The sequence below is a fragment of the Urocitellus parryii genome, chromosome 7, assembly GCF_045843805.1.
Source record: "Urocitellus parryii isolate mUroPar1 chromosome 7, mUroPar1.hap1, whole genome shotgun sequence".
NCBI classification, from domain to species: domain Eukaryota; kingdom Metazoa; phylum Chordata; class Mammalia; order Rodentia; family Sciuridae; genus Urocitellus; species Urocitellus parryii.
The window spans coordinates 165623788-165632181 of NC_135537.1; the positions used below are offsets into that span (position 1 = coordinate 165623788).

Here is an 8394-nt window from a genome sequence, read left to right on the forward strand (position 1 = left end):
CCTGCCTCAGCCTCTGAAGTTGCTGGGATTACAATGCCTTATTCTGCCTGGTTTGTCTGAATCTAGAAAGAAGTACTACTTTGTGAAGCAATTTTTACAGTTTTGTTATCTACCAGCTAAAAATGTTTATATATTAATGTCACTTCTTGTCTTCCACATTCTATTGTCCTAATTGTACTGTTTTCTGATTTGTATTTATGTGCAGATACAATTGATTTTGGAATAAAAATAAACCTACAGTTAAAAAAATGATCTGCTCTTCCTTTTTTAGTTTCCTACCTAGATGATTGATTTTGTCTTTCTTCTTTTCAATATATGTACTTGATGCTATAAATCTCCTTCTAAGCACTGCTTTTGATGCATCCCACTTTTTAATATATATATTTATTTTTAGTAGTATATGTATACCTATAATCCCAATGACTTTTAAACACAATATTTATTTATTTTTATGTAGTGCTGAGGATCAAACCCAGGACCTCGCACATGAGAGATGAATGCTCTACCACTAAGCCACAACTCTATATTTTTTTTTAAGTTGTAGATGGACACAATGTCTATATTTTTATTTATTTTTTATGTGGTGGTGAGGATCGAACCCAGGGCCTCACACATGTAAAGCAAGAGCTCTACCACTGAGCCACAACCCCAGCCCCATCCCAAGTTTTTTGAAAAGTGTATTTTCATTTTCATTTAGTTCAAAACATTTAAAAATTTCTCCTGAGATTTCTTCTTTGACTCATGTGTTATTTAGAAGTGTGTTATTTAGTCTCCAAGTACGTTGGGATTTTTCTACCTATCTTCCTAAACTTCTTGTCTAGATTCATTCCATATGATCTGAGAGTAGATATTGTATAGTTCTGTTCTCTTAAATCTGTTAAAGATGTATTTTATGGCCCAGAATGTGGTTTATCTTGTTGAAATCCTTGTGACATCTTTTTTTTTTTTTTTTGGAGGGGGAGGGGGTACTGAGGATTGAACTCAGGGGCACTTAACCACTGAGCCACATCCCCAGCTCTATTTTATTTAGAGACAGGGTCTCACTGAGTTGCTTAGCACCTTGCTGTTGCTAAGGCCAGCTTCGAACTCAAGATCCTCCTGCCTCAACCTCCTGAGCCATTGGGATTACAGGCGTGAGCTACCATGCCTAGCAAAATCCTTGTGATCTTGAGAAGAACATCTAACAACCTGCTGTTGTTGGACGTAGTTTATCCAGTTTATTGATGGTGCTGTATCCTTATTGATTTTTTCGCTGCTGGATATGTCCATTTAAAACAGGGCTGTTCATGTCTCCAATGATAGCCTCTGCTTCATCTAGTTCTCCTTGCAATTCTATCATTTTTTACCTTACATTTGATGCTCTGTTGTTAGGCATATAGACATCAAGGATTGTTTTATTTTCTTGACTCCTTTATCAATGGGTAATGTTGTCTTTATAACTTTTCTTATTTTGAAGTCTGTTCTGTGTTAATTTCTGTATAAACGTGATATACCTACTTCTGCTTTTTTCTATTAGTGTTACATGGTTTTTCCTTCTCCTGCCTTTACTTTTAATCTACGTGTGTCTTATATTTAAAATGGGTTTCTTGGGCTAGGGGTGTAACTCAGTGGTAAAATGCTTGCCTTATAGGTGTGAGACCCTGGGTTCTATCCCCAATACTGCATAAATAAATAAATAAATGAAAATAAACAAAGTGTCTTGTTTTTCATTTTCTTTTCTTTTTTCTTTTTTTGTACCAGAGATTGAATCCAGGGGTACTTAACCACTGAGCCACATCCTCAGCCCTTTTTACTTTTTATTTTGAGACAGGGTCTCACCAAGTTCCTTTCAGCCTCATTAAATTGCTGAGGCTGGCCTTCATTTTGTGATCCTCTTGTCTCAGCCTCTGGTGTTGCTAGGATTACAGTCCTGTGCTACCACATCCAGCTGGGTCTTGTTTTTGGAACCACTCTGATAATCTGTATTTTTTTTTGGGGGGAGGGGTACTGGGGATCAATCTCAGGGATGCTTGAACCCTGAGCCACGTCTCTAGCCCTATTTTGTACTTTATTTAGAGACAGGGTCTCACTGAGTTTCTCAGCACCTGGCTTTTGCTGAGGCTGGCTTTGAACTCGCGATCCTCCTGTCTCAGCCTCCCAAACTGCTAGGACCACAGGCATGTACCACTGCACCTGACTAATTATCTGTCTTTTAATTGGTGTATTTAGACCATTGATGTTTAAAATGATTATTGGTATAATGGGATATAGCATTTGTTACTGTTTTCTATTTATTGCCTTATTTTTTGTTCCTATATTTTTCTTCTTACAAAGTAATTATTATACTGGCAACAAGTTCTCTCAGTTTTTCTTTGTCTGAGAAAAAGTCTTTGTTTCTCCTTCGATTTTCAAGGGTAAGTTAGCAGGGTACAGAATTCTAGGTTGGTGTGGACTTTTCCCTGTCAACTTTTTTTTTTTTTTTTTTTTTTTGGTACCAGGGATTGAATCCAGGGGTGCCTAGCCTAACCACTAAGCCACATCCTCAGTCCTATTTTATTTATTTACTTATTTATTTAAATTTTGAGACAAGGTCTTGCTAAATTGCTGAGTCTGGCTTTGAATTTGAGATCCTCCTGCTTTATTCTCCTAAACCACTGGGATTACAGGCATATGCATAAATCACTGCACTTGGCTCTTTTTTTTTTTTTTTTTTTTTTTTGAGACAGGGACTTGCTATGTTGCTCACACTAGCCCAGAACGCCAGGGCTCAAAACAAAAACTATAGGAGTGTGTCACCATGCCCTGCTCCCAAAGCCTTAAATATTTTACTCTGCTCTCTTCTTTCTTGCATTGTTTCTGAAGAGAAGACAAGTATAATTCTTCTTTTTCTTCCTCTATGGGAAAGATATTAAAGGTGTTGCCCACCCCCCCCTTCCTGGCTTCTTTCAAGATTCTTAAATCTTTGATTGTCTGAAGTTTCTATATGATATGCCAAGCTGTAGTTCTTTGTTTTTGTTTGTTTGTTTTTGCATTTATCCTGTTTGGTGTTCCCTGAACTTCACGGATCTCTGCTTTCCTGTCTGGCATTCATTTGAGAAAATTCTCAGTCACTATTTCTTCAAATATTGCTTCTGTCCCTTTTTGTCTTCTCCATCGGCTATTCCCATTACACATGATACCTTTTTTTTTTTTTGTAGTTGTCCCATAGTTTGTGAATATCTGTTTTGCTCGTTTTCATCTTTTTTCCTCTTTGCTTTTTCAGTTTTAGAAGTTTCTATTGTCATATTGTCACGTGCACAGCCCATTTGTGCGAGGGCAGTGGGATAGGTTGCTAAGAGATCAAAGACCCCCCCCCCCAAGTACATGGCATGAGGCTTTATTGAGAAATGCTCATGGGGAATGCTCAAGAGTGTCAGTCTGAACAGCACCCCTGTCCAGCACGGTGCTTGGGCACACAGTGCCTCCTCTCCTTCACGGTGTTTTGGCCAGTGGCAGCCAGCTGGATGAGGGACGCACATTCTTTCCACTGTGACCTCAGTTCCCTACCCATCACCACTGAGAGAGGGGTTTTATATTCTAGGCTGGAGAAGCGTGACATCATCACATTAACTTGCTTAGTTTTCTTGTGTGACTAGCATCCCAAGGAGCTACTATTCCAGTGTGCACAGAAGAAAGTAGCTTTCTACAGATAACACTTGCCCTTAGACCCCAGTGTGCATGAGCAGAAACCAGTGTTCTTCAAGATAGTATGTATCTTTGTAACTGGTCCACTCTCATACACATTGATCCCTTAACTTGGTGTTTTAGCCAGCTTTTTCACTACTGTGACTAAAAGACCCAACCAGAACAATTGTAGAGGAGGAAAAGTTTATTTCGGGGCTCATGGTTTCAGAGGTTTCAGTCCATAAGAGGTCAGCTCCATTTCTCAGGGCTGGAGGTGAGGCTGAACATCATGTTGGAAGACTGTGGTGGAGGGAAGCAGCTCACATGATGAACAGGAAGCAGAAAGAGAAAGAGAGACTCTATTCACCAAATACAAAATACATACCCCAAAATCCACATCCCCAATGCCCACCTCCTCCAGCCACACCATACCCTCCTTTAATTCCACTCAGTTAATCCCCACCAGGAGATTCATTCACTGATTGGGTTAAGACTCTCACAACCCAATCATTTGTCCTCTAAACCTTATTGCATCATCGGACACATGAGCTTTTGGGGGACACCTAATATCTAAACCATAACATTTGGTTAGGTTTTGGGGAACATAAAAGGGGCATTCAAAAACATGATGTTTTATTCTCCCTGTTTTCTTTAAGGGTTATACATACATCTTAAGGTTCAGAGATTCTTTCCACAACCATGTTCACTGTTCTAATACCATCAAAAGTATTCCTAAGGGCTGGGGTTGTGGCTCAGTGGTAGAGCGCTTGCCTGGCATGCAAGAGGCACTGGGTTCGATTCTCAGCACCACATACAAATAAATAAAATAAAGTTCCATCAACAACTTTAAAAAATTTTAAAAAAAGTATTCCTCATTTCTGTTATAGTGTTTTGTTTTGCTTTTGCTACTGAGGATTGAACCCAAATGTGTTTTACTGCTGAGCTATATTCCCAACCCTTTTCAATTTTTTAATTTTTATTTATTTTATTATATTTTTAAGAGAGAAAAATTATATATATATATATATATATATATTTTTTTTTTTTTTTTTTTTTTTTTTTTTTAGTTTTCAGCGGACACAAGATCTTTGTTTTGAATGTGGTGCTAAGGATCGAACCCAGGCTGCACACATGCCAGGCGAGTGTGCTACTGCTTGAGCCACATCCCCAGCCCCTTAATTTTTATTTTTATCTTGAGGTAGGGGATGTCACTAAATTGTCCACGCTGGACTCAAACTTGCAGTCCTCCTGCCTCAACCTCCAGAGTAGCTGGAATTATAGGCATGTACCACCAAGCCTTGTTGGCCCTTCCTTTCTTTAGTTCTATGGCAAATAACATTTGTCATCTCACCAACATGAAACCTAGAATTAAAATGCAGAAAAGTAATGTGTCTGTTTGCAAAGGAAATGCAGGTGCAGGCCTCAGGAAGTCAGGGTTCATTAACATATTCTGGGAGCTCTAGAGAGGAAGACCCCACCCAGCATGTGAACTTCCTGCCCATTGTTTCACTATACCCCATTTTTCTCCTAAAGGAATGCTCTTTGTGCCCTGAAACCCCCTAAAGGAGAGATTTTTTTATTCTTTTATGGTACTGGGAATTGAACCCAGGACCTCACAAGTGCTAGACCAGTGCTCTACCACTGAACTACATCCCCACCCTGTTTGTTTTCTTTTTTATTTTGAGACAGGGTCTCTTTAAGTTGCTCAGGCTAGAGTAAAACTTGGGATCCTCCTGACTCAGCTTCTCAAGTAGGTGGAAAGGTGAGATTATAGGCACATGCTACCACCCCAGAATAAATAGATTTGAAATGTAAAACCTCTTCTAACTTAACTTCTTCGGGGCTGAACTTGAATAAGATGGATTCCTGTCCCCATCTTCTCTCTCAAGTTTCTGGTTGAGAAGAGGGCAACACCAAAAAAATAAATAAGCAAATAAATAAAATAAAAAATTATATATATATATATATACACACACATTTTATTTTTAAAATTTTGTAAAATTATAGTTGAGCATATTTTATTTGTTTATTTTTATGTGGTGCTGAGGATCAAACCCAGTGCCTCACACATGCTAGGCAAGCGCTCTATCCCTGAGACACAACCCCAGCCACACACATTTTATATGTACAGAATATATACATATAATTTAAAATTGTTTTGTGTGTGATTCTGAAGGTTTAACCAAAAGGATGCTCTGAGTTATATACCTCACTTGTTTTGGGGAGGCAGGAGGATGGCAAGTTTAAGGTTAGCCTGTTCAATTTAGCAAGATGCTGTCTCAAAAATTAAAAAATAAAAAATGCTGGAGAGGTAAGCTTGGTGGCAAATTAATTCTGGGTTGAATCCCCAGTACCACACACACACAAAAATTATTTCACTTAAGATTTTAGCTTTGGTTTATATGTAAGGGTCCGGCAAACGTCGGAGGAAGAGACCACCAAGAGACCGGCTCATGCAATCAGCAAAAGGGGATTTATTGAGGATCCAATGCAGCATGCTGGGACTCCGTGCTCACTCGAGAAGGGAGAGCAGCCCAGAGCCCAGAGCAGAGGTTAAGCAGTGTTTAAGTACACTTTTTTGGGGAGGGCGGGGGCTTTGCATACATCAAACAACAACTCTCAAACATGATTAGCACATTCATTGGCGGGAACAGGTTGGGCTGGAGTGATAGGTCATTCCTAAGGAGGGGATACATTCAAACTGATTGGTTTAGGCCCTCAATGCCTACGTGCCAAACTGCACAGGGTCCTAGGTTATTAAACAACTAAGTGGTCAGTACCGGGCATTGTCTTAACTGCCTCAGGAATTTCAGGTTCTGTGTGCAGTTCAGAAACTTTACAATACCTAGTCCTTTACTTTTTAACTCAGGCTTTGCAGCTTAGAAACTTTACCCTTTCATATGGATTATTTAGAAATGCATTGTTTAGTTTGCAAATATTTGGATTTTTTTCCATCTGTATTTCTGTTATTTGTTTAAAATTTTTTTGTTTAATAAATATGTTTTAGTTGTTGATGGACCTTTATTTTTGTTTATTTATATGTAGTGCTGAAAATCAAACCAAGTACCTCAGCCCTCGGTTATTTATTTTTAATTTAATTCCATCATTGGCATAGATTATATTTTCTAATATTTCAATTTGTTTTTAATTTGCCAAGGCCCTGAATGTGGTCTATTTGGTGAATGACCCATGTGTAATTGAGAAGAATGTGTATCATGCTATTGTTGGGTAGAGTGTCCTACAAATGTAAATTAGGTCAAGTTGGTGGATAGGGCTGTTCAAATGTTTTATATGGTTAATAATTTTCAGCTCTATTAGTTTTGTTTCATGTATTTAAAGCTCTGTTTAAAAACTATGTATGCTCTGCAGGGTGTGGCAGCACAAGCCTATAATCCCAGTGACTCAGGAGGCTATGGCAGGAGGCTAAAAAAGGGCTGAGGATGTAGCTCAGTGGTAGAGCACTTACTTAGCATGTGTGAGGCCCTGGGTTCAATATCTAGTACCACCAAACACACACACACACACACACACACACACACACACACACACACACACATATACACACATACTATATATGTTATAGTTATATATATATAACTATATATAATTATTATATATATTATAGTCCATTAAATTATATATGTAATCCCAGCAACTTGCAAGACTGAGGCAGGAGTATTGCAAATTCAAGGCCAGCCTGGGCAACTAAGTGAGATCCTGTCTAAAAAAAAAAAAAAAAAAAAAAAAAAGAATGACTGCACAATGGTAAAGCACCCCTGTGTTCAATCCCCAGCATGGGGGGGAAAAAAAAAGGAGGGGGCATTACACGGCCTGTCTTTAAAATTAGAATACTGGATATTAAAGAAGCTCCTGGAAGGAGCTGCTCTGTTACAAAGATACATAAGTTACAAATAACAGAAAAGAGAGGACCTTATTATAGGCCCTAAAGACATTAAAAAGACAAGGAAGGAACACTACAAACATAAATAGCCATAAATTTGACAACTTAGATTAAATTAACAAACCTCTTAACACACACAAATTGCCAGCCTCACTCCAAAAGAAATAGAGGCCAGCCTTGGCCTTGGCAACTTGCCAAGACCTTGTCTCAAAATAAGAAGAGCTGGTGAAGTAAGTAGCTCAGTGGAGCACCCTGGGTTCAATCCCCAGTACCAAAAACACAATTCATATGTAATATATGTGTATACACACATACATACACACACATATGTGAATTAGTGTTTGTCACATAGAGGCAGTGGAGACCTCCACTTAGAGTTCCCAAGCTCTTGATGTATTGCAGAAAAGAATTTAAGGACACTTCAGCTTTTAGCCAAGAGGAAGAGCTTTATTAGAGTGTGAAAGGTGAAGGCAGCATTCTCAGAGCAGATTGCCATCTATGCTCCCTCTATCTAGAGAGTGACAATTGCTTTTGGGATCTTTTCTTTTAAAGGAAACTCTGTGAGAGGTAGGCATGGGAAGGTAGGTGGGAACCACAGCCTGGTGACCACAGGAGATTGGTGGTGGCCTTGTCTTCTCCAAGATCTTCAGGTTGGCATTATCTCTTCTATCTAGATCAAAGAATGTGCCTATATCATAGATATTTAAAAAAAAATTCAACTCCCTTGGTTTGATCTAATCTGAAAATACATTATGTAGGCTAACTGAGTGCTTGAGCTCTAATCAAAATGAAGCAATTTTCACAGATGGGTGAATCTGCAGTAACTCTAGGACTTGTCGATTTCTCAGAAA

The 8394-nt window shown here is 38.7% G+C and overlaps 1 non-coding gene across 1 annotated transcript; it reads left to right on the plus strand.

Moving 5' to 3' along the window:
- The first annotated feature begins 4382 nt into the window (after positions 1-4382).
- On the plus strand, positions 4383-4455 carry Trnaa-ggc (transfer RNA alanine (anticodon GGC)). Its single transcript has one exon. It is a non-coding gene; the product is annotated as a tRNA-Ala (tRNA).
- The last annotated feature ends 3939 nt before the right edge of the window (positions 4456-8394 follow it).